A 12,284-nucleotide genomic window follows, 5' to 3' on the forward strand; every position below is an offset into this window, starting at 1 on the left:
TCTCTTTTCAACATGCGATGTTTCGACAAATTTCTGTCCTCACCTCCAATCCTTCCCAGGGAAACTCATTTCCTGCACTGCATTAATGTATTATTTATTGCAAATAATCCATCGGACATAATCCGTAACTGTATTTATTGTAATCCTTTGTTGTTTATTTTTGTGCACTCGTCATTTTGACAGAATTTTCCCCGACCTGCTGTCGCAAAGGAGAAATCAAAATAAAGTGCTGTTACTGGAGGCTCGTAGATCTAACAGGATTTCGGTTTCGGTGTTTCCAAGAACAGTCGGCTGGATGATTTCAATCGAGGTGGAGCGGAACGAGGCGCGGTGGGAAAGGGCGGAGCGGGACGAGGCGTGGCAGGCCGGGAATGGGCGGGGCGGGATGAGGCGGGGCGAGACCGGTCGGGGCGTGGCAGTCCTGGAAGGGGAGGAGCGGAGCGGCGTGAGAGGCGGGTGGCACTCCGAAGGGCGCGGCATTCTGGAAATGGTTCTGATGTTCTTTCGTTTTCTACTAGGTCAATATAAGGGTTCTGTGTAACTCCAAACTTCGTGCCAAGTCAACAATGGAAAAACAACTGAACTAAAGGTAATTATTCTCATGCGCCGTGAACGGGAGTGGTAAAATGGCCGATCTGTGGCTTCAGTTCTTCATCTGACGCCGAATGGCCAATGAGCCATCAGCTACCACGTGGTGGAGATTGGTGAATCCGAGGAGGACGAAGAAGAAGTAGCATGAATTGCGTGCATAGGAAGGATTCAATAACGACGAAAACATCCAGGTGATCTTGTAAACCTTGAACTGCAACTGTGACGAAGATACCCATGATCGGATCGTATCGATCCATGTCCTTTTTGGATTCGTGTTCGCGACCTTTTGTCCTCCGTGCTCGGCTCCGTGTCCTTTTGTCCTCGGCTCCTTGGCCTTTTGTCCTCCGTCCTCGGCTCCTTGGCCTTTTGTCCTCCGTCCTCGGCTCCTTGGCCTTTTGTCCTCCGTCCTCGGCTCCTTGGCCTTTTGTCCTCCGTCCTCGGCTCCTTGGCCTTTTGTCCTCCGTCCTCGGCTCCTTGGCCTTTTGTCCTCCGTCCTCGGCTCCGTGTCCTTTTGGCCTCCGTGCGAGGCTCCGTGTCCTTTTGTCCTCCGTGCGAGGCTCAGTGTCCTTTTGTCCTCCGTGCGAGGCTCCGTGTCCTTTTGTCCTCCGTGCGAGGCTCAGTGTCCTTTTGTCCTCCGTGCGAGGCTCCGTGTCCTTTTGCCCTCCGTGCGAGGCTCCGTGTCCTTTTGTCCTCCGTGCGAGGCTCCGTGTCCTTTTGCCCTCCGTGCGAGGCTCCGTGTCCTTTTGTCCTCCGTGCGAGGCCCCGTGCCCTTTTGTCCTCCGTGCGAGGCCCCGTGCCCTTTTGTCCTCCGTGCGAGGCCCCGTGCCCTTTTGTCCTCCGTGCGAGGCCCCGTGCCCTTTTGTCCTCCGTGCCCTTTTGTCCTCCGTGCCCTTTTGTCCTCCGTGCCCTTTTGTCCTCCGTGCCCTTTTGTCCTCCGTGCCCTTTTGTCCTCCGTGCCCTTTTGTCCTCCGTGCCCTTTTGTCCTCCGTGCCCTTTTGTCCTCCGTGCCCTTTTGTCCTCCGTGCCCTTTTGTCCTCCGTGCCCTTTTGTCCTCCGTGCCCTTTTGTCCTCCGTGCCCTTTTGTCCTCCGTGCCCTTTTGTCCTCCGTGCCCTTTTGTCCTCCATGCCCTTTTGTCCTCCGTGCCCTTTTGTCCTCCGTGCCCTTTTGTCCTCTGTGCCCTTTTGTCCTCCGTGCCCTTTTGTCCTCTGTGCCCTTTTGTCCTCCGTGCGAGGCTCCGTGCCCTTTTGTCCTCCGTGCGAGGCTCCGTGCCCTTTTGTCCTCCGTGCGAGGCTCCGTGCCCTTTTGTCCTCCGTGCGAGGCTCCGTGCCCTTTTGTCCTCCGTGCGAGGCTCCGTGCCCTTTTGTCCTCCGTGCGAGGCTCCGTGCCCTTTTGTCCTCCGTGCGAGGCTCCGTGCCCTTTTGTCCTCCGTGCGAGGCTCCGTGCCCTTTTGTCCTCCGTGCGAGGCTCCGTGCCCTTTTGTCCTCCGTGCGAGGCTCCGTGCCCTTTTGTCCTCCGTGCGAGGCTCCGTGCCCTTTTGTCCTCCGTGCGAGGCTCCGTGCCCTTTTGTCCTCCGTGCGAGGCTCCGTGCCCTTTTGTCCTCCGTGCGAGGCTCCGTGCCCTTTTGTCCTCCGTGCGAGGCTCCGTGCCCTTTTGTCCTCCGTGCGAGGCTCCGTGCCCTTTTGTCCTCCGTGCGAGGCTCCGTGCCCTTTTGTCCTCCGTGCGAGGCTCCGTGCCCTTTTGTCCTCCGTGCGAGGCTCCGTGCCCTTTTGTCCTCCGTGCGAGGCTCCGTGCCCTTTTGTCCTCCGTGCGAGGCTCCGTGCCCTTTTGTCCTCCGTGCGAGGCTCCGTGCCCTTTTGTCCTCCGTGCGAGGCTCCGTGCCCTTTTGTCCTCCGTGCGAGGCTCCGTGCCCTTTTGTCCTCCGTGCGAGGCTCCGTGCCCTTTTGTCCTCCGTGCGAGGCTCCGTGCCCTTTTGTCCTCCGTGCGAGGCTCCGTGCCCTTTTGTCCTCGGTGCGAGGCTCCGTGCCCTTTTGTCCTCGGTGCGAGGCTCCGTGCCCTTTTGTCCTCGGTGCGAGGCTCCGTGCCCTTTTGTCCTCGGTGCGAGGCTCCGTGCCCTTTTGTCCTCGGTGCGAGGGTCCGTGCCCTTTTGTCCTCGGTGCGAGGCTCCGTGCCCTTTTGTCCTCGGTGCGAGGCTCCGTGCCCTTTTGTCCTCCGTGCGAGGCTCCGTGCCCTTTTGTCCTCCGTGCGAGGCTCCGTGCCCTTTTGTCCTCCGTGCTCCGCTCCGTTTCCTTTTGTCCTCCCTGCTCGTCTCCGTGTCCTTTTGTCCTCCGTGCTCGTCTCCGTGTCCTTTTGTCCTCCGTGCGAGGCTCCGTGTCCTTTTGGCCTCGTGCTCCGCTCCGTTTCCTTTTGTCCTCCCTGCTCGTCTCCGCGTCCTTTTGTCCTCCGTGCTCCGCTCCGCGTCCTTTTGTCCTCCGTGCTCCGCTCCGCGTCCTTTTGTCCTCCGTGCTCCGCTCCGCGTCCTTTTGTCCTCCGTGCTCCGCTCCGCGTCCTTTTGTCCTCCGTGCTCCGCTCCGCGTCCTTTTCCACACAGTGATCGGTTCGGATCTTTTGAGGAAAAGGTTTGTTCGGAGATTCTCATTTTATTATTAATACAGAAAGATCTTCTGTAAAACGATTATTTGAAGTGATTTTTCCTAATATTAATAGAGAGATCGGGAGAACATGATGATTATACACAGCACGATATGACAAAGCGATGTGGATGGATTATGACGAAATTGGGGGGATGAGATGGGCAGGTGTGAAGAAAAAGAAGCTGATTAGATTTAGGTTTAGGTCCGAATCCAGATCCGGTCTATCAGTGGATACAAAACGTTACCTGTTTATCCTGTTGGAGGTTTGTGCGATACCCAGTGTCGTTCTACTTCGTTACCTGTGAAACTAATCCTGGTGTTGGCTTCATGTTTAATGTGGCTGCTTTAAGATGTTAGGGTGACACCGTTAAAATAACACCTGGTGGATTGACTCAGGTTGTCGTCATTTTGAAGTCGGAAAAATGAGTGCCAGCCTCCCGGGAACAGGGGGCACTGCATCAGGGGGGTGCGAAACTGAAAGTGGGTTGTTTCTGAGGGAAACAGGTCTTAGGTCACATGATATAAATCATCAATTTTCAACCAATTCACTTCATGTATATTTATATATATTGGGGAAAATGCCAGGGGCAAAGAAAAGGCCCCTTAAGATGGTATGTGCGTTTTAAATCAGAGGGGAGGGGGGGGGGGGGAATGTCAATAATTTCCAAGTTCCCACAATAAGAACCAAGTTCCATAGGAAGAACCAAGTTCCATAGGAAGAACCAAGGAATGCTCTATAAAAGTTCATATAAAGGTCCCTACATTTGGCAAATCAAACGCATTTACTTCTTCATGCACCTGTGTGAATGAAATTGGCATTTTTCCCAAGAATGTCCCTTTTCTATAGTTTGCCACATGGCACATACCATATAAAGTGGCCTTTTCTATAGTTTGCCACATGGCACATACCATATAAAGGGACCTTTTCTATGTCCCTGGCATTTTCCCCAATAATTAATGCCAACAGACTGGACAGCCAGCTTAACGTGCATCCCTGGGCCCAGACGAGACAGGTTAAAAGTGAGTGTGCATACCTGTAGACAATACCACAAGCCCTTCCCACATTGGACTAAATAACTAAATAACCTTCACTGTTTCTTAAAATACACAGTTTTGTTGAAAAAAAGGAAACGGGGTGACTTTTTATTAAAAAGGGGATTTTGGTTTGTGTGTGTGTGTGTGTGTGTGTGTGTGTGTGTGTGTGTGTGTGTGTGTGTGTGTGTGTGTGTGTGTGTGTGTGTGTGTGTGTGTGTGTGTGTGTGTGTGTGTGTGTGTTAAAGTTGGCATGTCATTTATTTATCATGGTAAATGGTACATCTTTCATTTTATCACTCATTTTGGGAGCTCAAATGGTTAGTGTCGTGTTCAAATTTGATGTGACGTAGATAATATCTGGCAATGTCATGGCCGACGCATTTTTGCATGGCTTTGGTACCTTAAAATTTGGCACAATAGCACTGTGGACATGACACGTAATGATGCTGAAAATCAGGTTTAAGAATTGATACGTTTTAAATATGAAGAAACTGTATTTTGTTAATCATGCAAGACTTTATTCAAGATGATGTAAAATACTTGAAAAAGAAAGAAGAAAAAAATTATTCCATATTCCAAGTCGCGTGTGACCATATTCCAGGTTTCACATTGTGGTCGCTTCTTTGGTATTTCTCAATCCGCTGTAAGTCTATTTGTATTGTGTACCTGCATATGCTGGGATTCTGCTGGTGGACTAAGCATCCCTGAGGCTCGGCTCCTGTGCGAATTGTTTTCATGTATATATATGTTAATTACACCTAATTTGTGTCAAGTTATGTGAAACGAGATTGATATGAAAACTTTCATGTTGTCTTTGTTGCTAAATTTATTCTGGTTTCTTCAAACAAATAGCGACTTTCGTCCGCAATGTTCTTACCTCATACCAACGCACGTCTGAGTGTATGCGCATGCGCTTTTCAAAAAGGCACCCAGCAACAACGCAGTCCTCATAGAGGTGCTCATCGCAGCTAAAAACTGCATTTTGTTCATCATACAAGACTTTATTCAAGACTATATCAAAGATTTGAAAAAGAAAGAAGAAAAAAAATATTCAAACCAAATGGGACTTGAAATCACAATCCCCAGCTTGGAAGTCTGATGCCTCATCCATTAGGCCAATAAAGGGGCGCCATTCGAATTCTCCACCACATATTTCCATAGAAGATGTCAGCAAAAAGGCCCGCTTGCATGTGAAATCCCCATTTCCAAACACATCACAATAATAACTCGATCACAGTTCATTTCCAACCTCATGACCACACAAAAACACAATACCTTTACACAAGAAGAAGTTAATGTATTTTATTTGCAAGATGTAGGGTGCCCCTTTTATATCAACTTTTCTAGAGCATTCCTTGCTTCCTCCGAAGAACACAAGGGCAGTCCAGCATGCACACGAAATTTTTTGAATGTCCCTTATTTTCTGTTTGGCATTTTCTACAAGCTATGGAATGTCCCTTCTTTTCTATACTTTGCCACATGGCACATACCTTATAAATGGGCCCTTTCTATGCCCCTGGAATTTTCCCCAAGAATGCCCCTTCTTGTAACATGCATTAGAAATGAGGCGGTTATGATGGGATATGATATATGTTTAAGATAATGAAGGGTATATACAAAACAAGTGCAGAATAATTATTCAGCAGAGAGAGTGACAGGACCAGGGGCCATAGCCTAGTGAAGAAAAGAAGAGTTAATACAGTCATAAGGTAATAGTCAGGCAGCTCAGCAAATGGATGTCTATGTTCTGGACAAAAGCACTAAATTTTCCCCACATGCTGCCCATAGCTTTAACTTTCCATTTTAGGTAGGAACCACTTCCTCCGAATACTTTTTTTTTTTTTTGCAGTATTTTCAGTGACTATGGCACATTAAAAGTATTCCATTTTAATTTTTTTTCCCAGGTTTGATGTTCGGTTTTTTTTTTGTGTTACTAAAAATCGTCTGTTGCTTTTCTAAATGGTATAGTTGTATTCCTTGGCTCAGAAAATGTATGTTTGGACATCAAGATTGTGATCCTAAGTGGCTTTGAAGATGAGATATTGTTAGATATAGGTTTTTTTGTGCGAAGGGTACGGGAGCAGAAACAGCAGAGCATGAAAATTATAAGGCAGCCAAGAAGGCTGCAAAGAACGAGGTAGCAAACGTGCAGGAGGCATGTAGGAAAATGTTCGGAGAATGCTTGGATTCGGAAGAGGGTCAGAGAGCAGTATTCAGGATTGCAAAGCAGATAGCGAAAGAGAGGTGTGATGTGATGGGGGTGAGTTGCTTGAAGGATGAAGTGGGACAAATCGTTGTGGACCCAGATGGAATTAAATGAAGATGGAAAATATATATGGAAATGCTGTTGAATACAGAGAATGAATGGGATGGCAACATAGAGAGTACGCCAGTTTTAGGACCGGCAGAGAAGATAACCGAGAAGGAAGTTGAGGAAGCGATAAAAGCAATGAAGAGTTGAAAAGCGGGAGGGCCGACAGGAGTTGTGGGAGATATGTTGAAGGCAGCGGGAAATTGGGGTGTGAAGAGAATGACAGAGATCTGTAATTTGGTGGTGAAAGATGGCCGCATTCCAGTGGATTTGAAACTGAGTACCCTTGTCCCTCTATACAAGGGGAAAGGTGACCCTCGAGAGTGTGGCTCGTACCAAGCGATAAAGTTATTTGAGCATGGAATGAAGGTATTGGAAAGGGTGTTGGAGAGGAGGATAAGGAAGAAAGTGAAGATTGATGAAATGCAGTTTGGATTTATGCCAGGAAGAGGAACGACAGATGCGCTTTTTATTGTGAGGCAGTTGCAGGAGAAGTACATGAAGAGGAAGAAGTTGTTTCTTGGGTTTGTTGATCTGGAAAAAGCATTCGATAGGGTTCCACGCAAAGTATTGACATGGGCAATGAGGAAGTTATCAGTGGAGGAATGGTTGATCAGAGTAGTGATGGCAATGTACAAAAGAGCGTGCACAGCTGTAAGGATGAAGGACGGGAACAGTGGTGAGTTTGAGGTGAAGGTGGGAGTGCATCAGGGGTCGGTACTAAGTCCACTACTATTTGTAGCTGTGATGGAGGTGCTGGCTGAGAACATAAAGGAGGGATTACCGTGGGAGTTGTTGTATGCAGATGATTTGGTGTTGATTGCAGAAAGTATGGATGGACTGAAGGAAAAGATGAACAAGTGGAAGCAATGTATGGAGACAAAAGGTCTGAAGGTGAATATCGGAAAGACGAAGGTGATGGCAAGTGGTAAAGCATGTGGTGATGAGGAAAGAACTGGGAAGTGGTCCTGTGCTGTGTGCAGGAAGGGTGTTGGAGTGACCTCCATTCACTGTACAATGTGCGCTGAGTGGGTTCATCAAAAATGTAGTGGTCTGAGAGGGTCATTAACCAGTGTGGCAGCTACATTCAAATGTAAGGTGTGCACAGAGGGAGCTGCAGATGAAGGAAATGTTGAGTTGGATATTGGAGACGGCGTGAAGCTGGAAGGTGTGAAAACATTTTGCTACCTCGTAGACATGCTGAATGGAGAAGGTGGATCAGACTCGGAAACGGTTGCTAGAGTGAGATGTGCATGGAAGAAGTTTCGGGAACTGCGTGGCGTGCTGATAAGGAGGGGAGTGTCGTTGAAGCTGAAGGGAAAGGGGTATGCTGCATGTGTGAGAAGTATTATGATTTATGGGAGCGAGACATGGGTAATGAACGTAGAGCAGCAACGAAGGGTGGAAAGGGTGGAAATGCGAATGGTTCGATGGATGTGCGGAGTATCATTGAGAGAGAGGAAGACAAATGATGAATTGCGAAAAATGATGGGAATAGAGCCTGTGATTGATGTTGTGAAGAGGAACAGGTTGATATGGTTTGGTCATGTGTTGCGCAAGGATGAAAGTGACTGGTTGAGAAGAGTGATGGAAATGAATGTAGTAGGAAGTAGAGGACGCAAGACCGAGAAAGACTTGGCTAAAGATGGTGGAAGAAGAAATGCGGGCAAGGGGGTTAACAAGGAGAGATGCAGAAAATAGGGCAAGATGGAGAAGATTGTCATGGGAACCGCAAGGCTAACCCCCGCTCTAGCAGGGAAAATGGCCTTAAAATGCATGTTGTTGTGTTGTTGTTGTCTTATCTTCTTTTATCCACCATCTCTTATCTTCTCTTATCCACCATCTCTTACCTTCTCTTGTCCACCATCTTTTATCTTCTCTTTTCCACCATCTCTTATCTTCTCTTATCCACCATCTCTTATCCACCATCTCTTATCTTCTCTTATCCACCATCTCTTATCTTCTATTATCCACCATCTCTTATCTTCTCTTATCCACCATCTCTTATCTTCTCTTATCCACCATCTCTTATCTTCTCTTACCCACCATCTTTTATCTTCTCTTCTCCACCTTCTCTTTCCTTCTCTTATCCACCATCTCTTGTCTTTTATTATCCATCATATTTTATCTTCTCTTTTCCACCATCTCTTATCTTCTCTTATCCACCATCTCTTATCCTCTTTTCTCCACCTTCTCTTACCTTCTAATATCCACCATCTCTTATCTTTTATTGTCCATCATCTTTTATTTTCTCTTCTCTACCATCTCTTATCTTCTCTTATCCACCATCTCTTATCTTCTCTTCTCCACCTTCTCTTACCTTCTCTTATCCAACATCTCTCATCTTCTAATCGTCAGGTGCGTCGACGACAACCGTTGACTACCTGATCATGCGTAGGTGAGATAGGGGGCACCTCCGGGACACAAAGGTGATCCTGGGGGAGGAGGCTGTTTCACTGCACCACTTGGTTGTCTGCGACATAAGGGTGAAAGGTGTGAGGTGAGCTCGGTGGGTGAAGTACAAACCGAGAATGAAGGTGTGGAGGTTGAAAGAGGTGACAGTGAGGGAGGCATTAAAAGAGGCTGAGTATGGTAGAGGATGATGTGGTTGAGCTTGAAAGTGGTTGGATGTCAATGAAAGATCGTCTGTTGGGAGCCATTGGTGAGGTTTGTGGATGGACAAAAGGACTACCGAGGCACTCAGAAACATGGTGGTGGGAAGATGAAGTTGGAAAGAGGATTGACGAGAGGCGAAAGAAGTTCAAGGAGTGGCAGAAGGCGAAGGGTACGGGGGGCAGAAAAGGCAGAGCAAGAAAGTTATAAGGCAGTCTAGAAGGCTGCAAAGAAAGTTGTAGCAAAGGCGCAGGAGGCATGTACGAAAATGTTCGGATGAGGCTTGGATTCGGAAGACGGTCAGAGAGTGGTATTCAGGATTGCAAAGCAGATGGCGAAAGAGAGGTGTGATGTGAGGGAGGTGAGTTGCTTGAAGGATGAAGTGGGACAAATCATTGTGGACCCAGATGGAATTAAAGGAAGATGGAAGAGATATATGGAAATGCTGTTGAATGCAGAGAATGAATGGGATGGCAACATAGAGAGTAACCCAGTTTTAGGACCGGCAGAGAAGCTAACTGAGAAGGAGGTTGAGGAAGTGAGAAAAGCAATGAAGAGTATTAAAGCTGAAGAGCCGACAGGAGTTGTGGGAGATATGTTGAAGGCAGCAGGAAGTTGGGGTGTGAAGAGAATGACAGAGATCTGTAATATGGTGGTGAAAGAAGGCCGCATTCCAGTGGATTGGGAACTGAGTTCCCAACTGAGACTGAGTCTCGACTGTGGCTCGTATCGAGCGATAAAGTTATTGGAGCATGGAATGAAGGTATTGGTGAAGGTGTTGGAGAGGAGGATAAGGAAGAAAGTGAAGATCGACGAAATGCAGTTTGGATTTATGCCAGGAAGCAGAACAACAGACGCACTTTTTATTGTAAGGCAGTTGCAGGAGAAATATATGAAGAAGACAAAGAAGTTGTTTCTTGGGGTTGTTGATCTGGAGAAAGCATTTGATAGGGTTCCACGTGAAGTTGTGACATGGGAATTGAGGAAGTTAGGAGTGGAGGAATGGTTCATCAGAGTAGTGATGGCAATGTACGAAAGAGCACGCACAGCTGTAAGGATGAAGGACGGGAACAGTGGTAGGTTTGAGGTGAAGGTGGGAGTGCATCAGCGGTCGGTACTAAGTCCACTCCGATTTGTAGCTGTGATGGAGGTGCTGGCTCGGAACATAAAGGAGTGTTTGCCATGGGAGTTGTTGTATGCAAATGATCTGGGAGTTGTTGTATGCAGAGTGATGGAAATGAATGTCGATGGAAGTGGAGGACAGGGTAGACTGAGAAAGACTTGGGTAAAGATGGTGGAAGAAGAAATCTGGTCAAGGGGGTTAAAAAGGGGAGATGCAGAAAATAGGGCAAAAGGGAGAAGATTGTCATGGGGTCCGCAAGGCTAACCCCTGCTCTCGCAGGGAAAACGGCCTTAAAATGCCTGTTGTTGTTGTTGTTGTTGTCTCATCTTCTCTTATCCACCATCTCTAATCTTCTCTTATCCACCATCTCTTATCCACCATCTCGTAACCACCATCTCGTATCCACCATCTCGTATCCACCATCTCGTATCCACCATCTCGTATCCACCATCTCGTATCCACCATCTCGTATCCACCATCTCTTATCTACCATCTCTTATCTTACCCCATCCAAAACCATGATCTTTTCTACCACCGTTAGTTCAGTATTTCTCTCCCTTGTAACTTTTTAATGAACTTTGTTTCATGACAAAAAAAGAAAAAGAAAAAAAAAAAGGTCACTTTGATTTAGCAGTATGATCGTAAATATAGGAGATAGCGGGACGTTTGGACCGATCGAGTCAATTCACACTCTCGACTGTTGAACACCTTCTCCCTAAGATTGGCAAAAAAATACTTGAGAAGATGGTTGATATTTTTTGGACAAAGAGGATACAAATGCCTTTCTTTATAAATCACATTTCGCATTAATAACCATTTTCTGTAAAATTGGAAACTGTACCATTAACAGCGGCAAATGGTGTTTTGTTTCTGGCAAGAAAAAGCAAAATCTGCTTCTGTTACGGGTTTAAATGTAACAATGAGAAAGAGCCGATGAGGGGTTACACTGTACTGTTTAATAATAATTACAGGGGAAGCCCGTGTCCCGAGGCAGTTACCCCCACCTGAGACCCAATCTAGACGCAACTACTCATTGACCATGCGAGTACCACTCTCAATCAGGACTTGGAGAGTGTGATGAACTGGGGAAAAGACTGGCTTGTTACTCTCAACCAAAAATGACCCACTTGTTATCTGTTTCTTGTTCAAGATCATCTTGTTTTCCGATCCTGTCTGTGGATTCTTCACCTTTGCAGGAACTCCCTGTTATCTGTCTGCTTGGATTGGATATCAACTCAAACCTCAGATGGGAAAAGTACATCTCTGATAGAGCTAAAAGCGTGTCACAGCAACTTGGCAGCTTTTTTTTGTGCTCAGCGATCCCTTTCTCAAGCTGATATGCTCCATCTATACAAGGCCACTGTACGTCCTGTCATTGAGTATCATTGCCGTATTTGGGCTGGTGCGCCGGCCTGTCATCTTTCTCTTCTTGACAGAACCCAGCACCGTGCTGACATTCTGATGGGACAGGAGTTGGCACCATCCTTGGAACCTCTTTCAATCTGCCACTCTGTTGCTTCCTTGAGCCTTTTATACAGATATTTCCACAGAATGTGCTCTGAGTGTCTATCAGGTTGTTCTACCTGAGCATTCTTTCAGTCACTGAACACATCTGGCAGTTTCTTCCCATCCATACACGATATCTGTCCCAAGGAGTAAGACTATAATATATTCTTAGTTTATTTTTCCCCACAAAGCATTACTTTGGAATGGCTTACCCACATCCCGCTTTCCCCTCTATCTCAACTGACCTCGATTCAAGAGGAATGGCAATAGAGACTCCTCCTTTCTGTCTAATGTCAAATATCTATACTTGCCTTTGCCTAGGCCCCAGCTCGAGTGGCCTTAAAGGCTTTGTAGCAGGTGATATCTCATAAAAAGAAACATGGATGTGCATTGAGAATACATACCCCAATTGGCACTGCCAAACCGTTTGGCACCAAAAGGTAACACGTTTGTAAAAGAGTGAGAACCCTGCGT

At 47.1% G+C, this 12,284-nt stretch overlaps 1 long non-coding RNA gene across 5 annotated transcripts in view; it reads left to right on the top strand.

Annotated features, from left to right (window-relative positions):
• The first annotated feature begins 542 nt into the window (after positions 1-542).
• The window catches only part of LOC144889623 (uncharacterized), a 39,688-nt gene continuing 27,946 nt past the window's right edge, over positions 543-12,284 (top strand). For 4 of the 5 annotated variants that reach the window (XR_013621931.1, XR_013621928.1, XR_013621930.1 and 1 more), the window contains exon 1: positions 543-782. This is a non-coding gene — a long non-coding RNA (uncharacterized LOC144889623). The remainder of the gene's footprint in view (positions 783-12,284) is intronic. The other variant, XR_013621929.1, reaches the window with a different exon arrangement.

This window comes from Myxine glutinosa, chromosome 1, assembly GCF_964187855.1.
Source record: "Myxine glutinosa chromosome 1, kmMyxGlut1.1, whole genome shotgun sequence".
NCBI classification, from domain to species: Eukaryota; Metazoa; Chordata; class Myxini; order Myxiniformes; family Myxinidae; genus Myxine; species Myxine glutinosa.